We start from the raw sequence: 7,767 nt of genomic DNA, 5'->3' as shown, positions 1-7,767 counted from the left end.
TGACAATCTAAGGATTCTCGTTGTGCCCAGGTGACCCCACCACTCTGAGAGCCAAGCTTTGTCCTGGACTATGTCCCTCGGCCTGACTCCTGTCCAGGAGGCTTCTCTGACCCAGTGCCCATCCCACAGATCTGCACCCCAACACGTCTGCATCTCAGGGCAGCACCAGCTCACTCTAGGGCCCGCACAACAATGAACATAACCTTCCCCCATTTTAACCATGAGGAAACAGACTCAGAGCAACTGAGTGAAGCCCCCACAGTCACACAGCCAGGCAGTGCCAAAGCCAGGATTCAAGCTGGCCCTCTCCCCACGGTGCTCATCAACCACCATCAGTTATTCAATCAGATATCTGTGAGGCGGGGTGGAGGCAGGATTTTTTTTAGGACTGAGGAAATGAAGAAGGTCTTTGAGTTTGTGTGATAGCAGGCAGTGGAATAGGACTAAGATTGAAGATTCAGAAGAGAAGGGGATCCAAGGAGAGGGATGTAGACGTGGATTAAGGAGCCATTTCAATTGGATTAGCAGGGGAGAAAGGGAAGAGTTTAGGGCCTTAGAACTACAACTCCAAATCAGATGCCTCTCTCTTGGCCTCCATTTTCTCCAGTGCTGGGAGGCACAGGGACCAAGGCTAGAATTTTCAGGACTCCAATCAGTGGCCTCCAAAGGCAACTTTCCCTAGCAGCCCTCCCAGCCAGGGAACAGGAATGGAGATAAGATACGGACCCACAGTGGCGTGGGGCAGAGGGATTAAAGTGCTGCCAGAAAGAGGCAGGTCAGACTGTGGTTACCCAGAGGGATCATGCCCTGCTGCAGGCAGTCTGGGAAGGCTACTGGAAGGAAGTGGACCCAGTACATAGTAGTCAGTCGATACATATTTTTAATAATTGCTTTAAATGTCCCAGGAGACATCTGTGGATGAATTCTCTGAATCCCTGGCTGGAGCTGATGGTGGAGACACTGCTACTGCCATCACTTCATGTGCCTGAGCTCAGGGGAGGCAACTATATCCTCCCAGTGACAGGGAGATGTCTGCTCCTGGGCTTGGGGGAGGGCACAGGAGGCTATCTGTGCCAGGTGGCAGGACGAAGAGGGATGGTGAAGGCATGGAGACCAGGGGAGAGAAATGGTCTCAGCATGAGGGCCTTAAATGTCAGCGTAAAGCCAGAGACTCTGTGACCGCTGCCTGAGCGCAGACGGGGATGTCAGATATGCTGCTGGGGTCTTTCACGCACATGCCATTTTTGCCTGTCATGTCTGCAGCTGTATTTCCAGTGTGCAGAACTGCACCTGGTACAGAATAGGTGCCTGACAAATACCTAAGTATATGAATACATTTAATCCTCATAATATTTACTTTGCAAAGGAGGAAGCTAGGATCAAAAGGCATTCAGACCCAGCCCTTGTGGGAAGCAGAATTCTAAGAATGACTCCCAATGACCCTGACCTTGTAGGATTCCCCCTCCCTTTGAGTGTGGGTGGTATCTGTGAATGTGATGAGCTATCATTCCCATGATTATGTTATGTTATATGACAAAAGGGAGATTATTAGGTGGGCCTAATCTAATCATTCAAGCCTTTTAAAAGCAGAATTTTCACCAGCTGGTGGCAGAAGGGGAAATTAAACAGGTCTGAAGCACCAGAAGGATTCAATTCACTATCACTGGCTTTGAAGATGGAGGGGTCACATACAAGGACCAAATAGTGGTTTCTAGGAGCTGAGAGTGACCCCAGATGACAGACAGCAAGGAAATGGGATCTTAGTCCTATAACGGCAAGGAACTGCCAACAACCTGAATGAGCCTGGAAGTGCATTCTTCCCCGGAGCCACCAGATAAGGGTCCAGCCATGCCTTCATTTTGGCCTTGCAAGACCCTAAGCAGAGAACTCAACCATCCCCACCTGGATTTCTGACTTGCAGAACTGTGAGCTGATCAATACATGTGGATTTAGCTGCTAAGTTTGTGATCATTTGCTACACAGCCACGGAAGACTAATACAGCCCTCATACACAACACACAGAGCCCACAAGTGCCAGCCTCCAAGTGCCACATCACCCTTGGAGCATACAGGGCTCACGATCCACGCACACCACAACCCCCCAGTCTATCGCAGGCCCATCCCACCCACAGGTGCCTCAAAGTGCCCTCAACACTCACTGTGTAAAGTGTTCCGAGAAGCCTGCTGGGGACTGAGGGCATTGCCTGCTGCCAGGCCCGCTCCCAACTGGGCCAAAGGCGGCTACCTGTCAACCAAACACTCACGCTCTTTCTCTTCAGGGCACAGGTGTCCCTGGGACGTGGCTGCCTTGCCCCGAACTACCTTTCCCAGCTCTTCTTTCATCTAGTATGGCCCCATGGTTGGTTCTCACCAGTGGAATGTGAGTAGAAGTGGTGTGCCATGTCCCAGTCAAGCTTGTTAAGAAGAGGGTGTGTCCCTCTCTTTCCCCACCCATCCACTGAGTGCATGGAACACTAAGGCCCTTAGAGGCTCCTAGAGCCACAAGCTAGAAGGAGCCTTGGTCACCATGGAGAAGAACCACCTGCCAACCAGGAACACCTGCACTGGACAGTTATGAGAATGAACATTGTTATTGGGTTAAGCCACTAAAATGGGGCATGGGGTGTTGGAGGGTGTGTTCTGTGTTACATTAGCTCCTGTTACCTTGTTATACCAGCCCTTGTTCTCCTGGCCCCTCCTCTCAGGTCAACCATAGCGAGAGGCTGGGGGGCCTCAGGTCTGATGGGTCTCCTGGACAGGGTAAGCTCCCCTCCTCCCCTGACTAAGGAAAACCATGGAGGTCCCTGTAGCCGTCCACATTGGCCCAGTGGCATCCTCCACATGCTCAGTTCTGGGTTGGGGCCACCTCTGACCCTTGCTTTTCTCTCACCTCCACACCCAGTCATCTCCCGTGTGCATCCCCACGGCCACTGCTCTGGGCAGGCCTCATAGGATCTCACTTGGAAGTCAGCAATAGCCTCACACTTTTCTAACACACCATGCATTTGTACCTCGGAGACCTTTCTGAAAATGCCGATCCCGTAACACCTCTCCCTGCTCTACAGCCTTCAGTGGCTCCCCATTGCCTTCCAAATAAAGCCCATTTTCCCACTCAGTCCAGCCTTCTCTTCCGTCAGAGCCCCTCAGGGCCTCAGCGGTTCTCCACACCTCCCCATTCCCCCACAGGCCTCCCTGCTCAGGTGAAATGTGTAAATAAAGCACCTGCCACAAAGGCACATTCTTAGCAATGATGACAGTCGTGATCAGCTGAAACAGCCTCGCCTCCTGATCCAAGACTAAGTCCTGCCTGTCCTTCCAGATGGCCCAAATCCCACCTCCTCCGGGGGCCTGTGAGGGTTAACTTTATGTGTCAATTTGATTAGGCTAAAGGATGCCCAGATCACTGGTAAAACATTATTTCAGGGTGTTTCCAGAAGAGGTTAGCGTTTGAATCGGAGACTGAGTGGAGAAGATGCCCTCACCAATGCAGTGGGCATCATCTAATCCATTAAGGGTCAGAATAGAAAAAAAAAACGTGGAGGGTGGTGAATTTGCTCTCTGCTTAAGCTGGGACAGCCATCTCCTCCCGCCCTTGGATATCGGTGCTCCTGGTTCTCGGGCCTTTGGACTCAAACTGGGACTTACACCACTTGCTCCCCTGGTTCTCAGGCCTCGGGGTTTGGACTGGAACTTCACCACTGGATCTCCTGTGCCTCCGACTTGCAGGCGGCAGATAGTGGGACCTCTCAGCCTCCATAACTGCATAAGCCAATCCCTCATAATAAATCTTTCTATATATCTACCTGTACTTCCTATTGGTTCTGTTTCTCTGGAGAACCCTGAGTAATACAAGGCCCTCCCAGATGCTCCCAGAAGGCACAAGCCCCCCTTTCCTCTGCTCACCTTCTAGGACTTGGGTCACACAATTCATCAACGCCGCTCATTACCAGGTGTCACAGGTTGGGTTCTCTGAGAAGACTTTAAGATGGAGCTTTAGGTGCAGAGCGTTTATAAAGGAGGCCCTTGGATCAACACCTGTGAAAGGGAGGGGAAAAACCGGGTGTGGGCAGAGGGAGAAGTTGAGCTGTGGTGCAGATCCAACCCCATGGCCACTCTGGAGAACATGTGCCCTTGAGGGGTGTCCTGAGTGGGGCTGAGATGGACAGGCCTTTATATTCCTGCCTCAGTGAGTCAGGCAATGTGGGCCACCTGGGAAGGGCTGTAACCTTAGAGAAGCAGCTCTTGGCAGCTGGAGCCATCCCAGAAGCCCTGACAGTACTCCCAACCGCTGGGGCAGCAAGTCCTTCCTAGAAGGAGGATCTGGGCGCTGCATCTCCCTGTCCAAAATTTAACACACGGCTGTCACCTCCCCCACCCACTCCAGGCACAGTCCCTGGAGGCAAGCTAACCTAGAGGCTGAGTCAACCCTGTACCTTTGCCTCCCTTCTCCCACCCCAAACAACCTCCAAGGCCACCATCTTCAGCACAGACCCCAGGGCTAGCTGAGTTCAGAGGGTGTTTGTAAGCTGCGGGTGGGGTAAGCCCAGGCTGGGGTGCAGGGGGCTCTAGCTGGAAGCCGGGGCTCTGGGTTCCCTGCGTGGCCTCCTGATGCTGGTCCTCAGAGAGCAAATACTGCCCCCAGGACAGGTTTTATAGAGCTGTGGGTTTGTGTGTTGGTTGTCACACTGATGGGGCATGGGGCCCCGTTAGTGGGCAGGGGAATGGTCCTGCAACAAAAAACTGTCCCAGGTCCCCAGTTGGTGAAAAACCTTTCTAAATCTCCAAGTTGAGAACGTAACTGTTTTACATATAAACACAAAGTGTTTTGTTGTACGGCTTTAAAAGCATACACCTAATTTTCTAGGAATGCAACTACTACATAAATCAAGGGAAGGTGCATACTTTGTTTAGTTTGGAATTTTATCAAAAAATATCCTCTTTCAGAAAATTGTGTCAGGTATTTGACTCACCAGAACAACACCCCTGAATTCACCTGCGTTTCACCTGTCACGTTCTTAATGCTTCTATTTATAGCTAAAGCCAGGGGTCATTAAACATGCCAAGGTCTTCCTAGTGTAGTGACGCTTAAACATTACAGACTGAAAAAATTTTATTTTATTGTCAATGACTTTCTTTTAATTTCTCCTGTACTTTACAATTAAGGCAGTATATTTGTTTTTTAATTATGTGTCTGGATTGGTTGTAATATCTGTGACTTTCTTTTCAAGATGATAAAAGGGGCGCCCACAATACTTTATGTTAGAAGGAGGGTGACAGGTGTCACAGGTTAAGAACCTCAGACCTGGGTGAGTGTCCTCCTCTTGGGCCTGACCTATCTCCCAAACTCACCCCATCACCCCTGACCACTGCCACCACCGCCACCATGGAGAGGTGGGCTCTAGGACCTGTGGGAGGAGGGTGCCCTCTGCAGGCTGTCAGCCTTTCTTTCTGGAAAACAGGGCCAAAGGAAGCCCTGGATTTGATGATTCAATCTGGGACAGAGCCAACTGGAGTGATCCTTATCTTGCCATGTCTGTTTCCAAAACACCCTCCAGATTCACCGTCATTGATCTTGAGCCCTCCTACCATACTAGGGACCTAGGTGGAGGTGCAGAGGGATGACGGGGAAGGGGAGAGGTGGAGCTGGCCCCCTCGCCGTTCCATGGGAGCTTAATGGAGTTTGGAGCCCAGAGGCAGGCCTCTCCCAGCCTGGCCCGCTTCATGGGGACAGCTTCCAGGCTTAATTCCCACTCTTCAAGGCCATTTCAAGGCCGAAGATTTTTGCAAGGCCTCCCTGGGTACTTCAGCCAGTGATGATGGGCTCAGGCTGGGCATCTCCCAGGGCAGAGGCAGAGAGATGCGCCCACCACCTAACTGAGCTTACAGCATCAGTGTGTGTCTACAGGGGGCGTGAGTGTGTCTGAAAAACCAGGAAGGTGCCTCAGGGCTAAGGAGTAGGGCTACGAGTAAAATACAGGATGCCCAGTTCACTTCTATTTCAGATAAACAGCAAATGATATTTTTAGTATAAATATGTCCTATGCAATCCTTGGAACATACTTATGCTAAAAAAGTATAAGTTGCTCATCTGAAATTGAAATTTAACTGGGTGTTCTACATTTTTATTTGCTCATTCTGGCAGCCCTCCTTAGAAAACAAGTCCGTGTGTCTGTGTGACACAACATTGTTAGTGTGACTGTGTGAGTGTGTAGGGGCCATGCACAAACCCCAAAGTCACCGTGGGAAGGCACACATGGAAAATGCTACCGCAATGAAGGCCAGGCCTGAGGTGCGTGCCTGTCAGTGAAAGGGGGTGGGTCAGCCCATGTGGACCCAGCCTCGAATCCTGGGCCTGTAACCCAGAGATTCTCAACCTTAGTGGGGCTCCAGGGTCCTCTAGGGTTCAGATTCCCAGAACTACCCCTCCACACACATGCACACCCCACTCCCAGATTCTGGCTCATTCAGCCGGGGCTGGCAGCTGGCTCCTATTTCTCACATACCCTTCACTGGGTCGCCAGTTTTGTCATCAATGCCAGCTGAGGCCTGGATCTGGGCCTTGAGGAGTGGGAAGCAGGCAGGGGACTTCCTCAGAGGTGAGTGGTGGGCTCAGACCCCCAGTGGCTGCACTGGCTGGGGCCCGGCTTATCTTCTGAAGTTGGCAGTCCAGCCTCCTGGACGAAGGCCATCCTCCATCCTCCTGGTGGTCTCCTGCCTCCCTGTGGAGAGGAAGATTCTAGCATGAATGACACTGTTCTGATGAAGAAACTGAGGTCACAAGACAGGGCCAGGACTGGAACCCAGCTTACCTGAGTGCAAGCTGATGGAAGGACCAGGCTCCAGCGTGATGTCCACCAGCCCCAGCCTGGGTCTCCTCACCCCCCTCCCCTACCCACCAAGGAAATGACCGCCATTGGTTCTGTGTCTCCCAGCCTGGCCAGGCCCGATTTCAAGCAGCCTGTTGTGCTGTCCCTTCTCAGCCCATGTGTTCCAAGTCCCTGACCACCTCCTCCTCCCCCCCTCCTCTGTGCTAGGTAATGTTCTGCACACTGGCTGTCCCTGCTCTGACCGCACCATGTCAGGATGACTGTCTGCAGCTCCCTCTACAGCTGAGTGCTTTAAGGGTCCAGACCCGCTCCCCTGCACCACCGCGTCCCTCGGCACGGTGTTCCGGGAGTGTTTGAGGAATGAATGGGGGGAACTGGTCTCATCAAATGGCCACCAGAACTGACTTCTCACACTGTCCTCAGGTGCCTGAATATCAAGAAGCCCAGTATCTGCAGACCCCATCTTCCAGGAACCTAAGACTATCAGCTGTAGGATGCGAACGCCTTCTGATTAGAAATGAACCAAAACAATCACACGTCAGTGCCACACTGAACGAGGCAAAGTCCTTAAAGTTCAATGGAATGGATATTTAAACATCTTAGGGTCACATAGAATTCAGAGGCCTTAGGGCTAAATGAAAAATTCTATTTGTATAGAGTTATTAGTTTCCTATTGCTGCTGTAACAAATTATCACAAACTTAGTGGCTTACAACAAAACCAATTTATTAACTTACAGTCCCAGATAACACAAATCCCAAATGGGTCTCACAGGGCTAAAATCAAGATGTTGCAGAGCTGCATTCCTGCTGGAAGCTCTAGGATAGAATCTGCCTACTTACCTCCTCCAGCTTCTAGAGCCATGCTGGCTCATGGCTCCCTGCCAGCCAGCAATCACATCACTCCAACCTCTGCTTCTGTTATCACCACTCCCCCTCTGA

The sequence above is a fragment of the Balaenoptera borealis genome (assembly GCF_965194805.1).
Source record: "Balaenoptera borealis genome assembly, chromosome: 3".
Lineage (NCBI taxonomy): Eukaryota > Metazoa > Chordata > Mammalia > Artiodactyla > Balaenopteridae > Balaenoptera > Balaenoptera borealis.
This window is presented reverse-complemented; position numbering follows the sequence as displayed.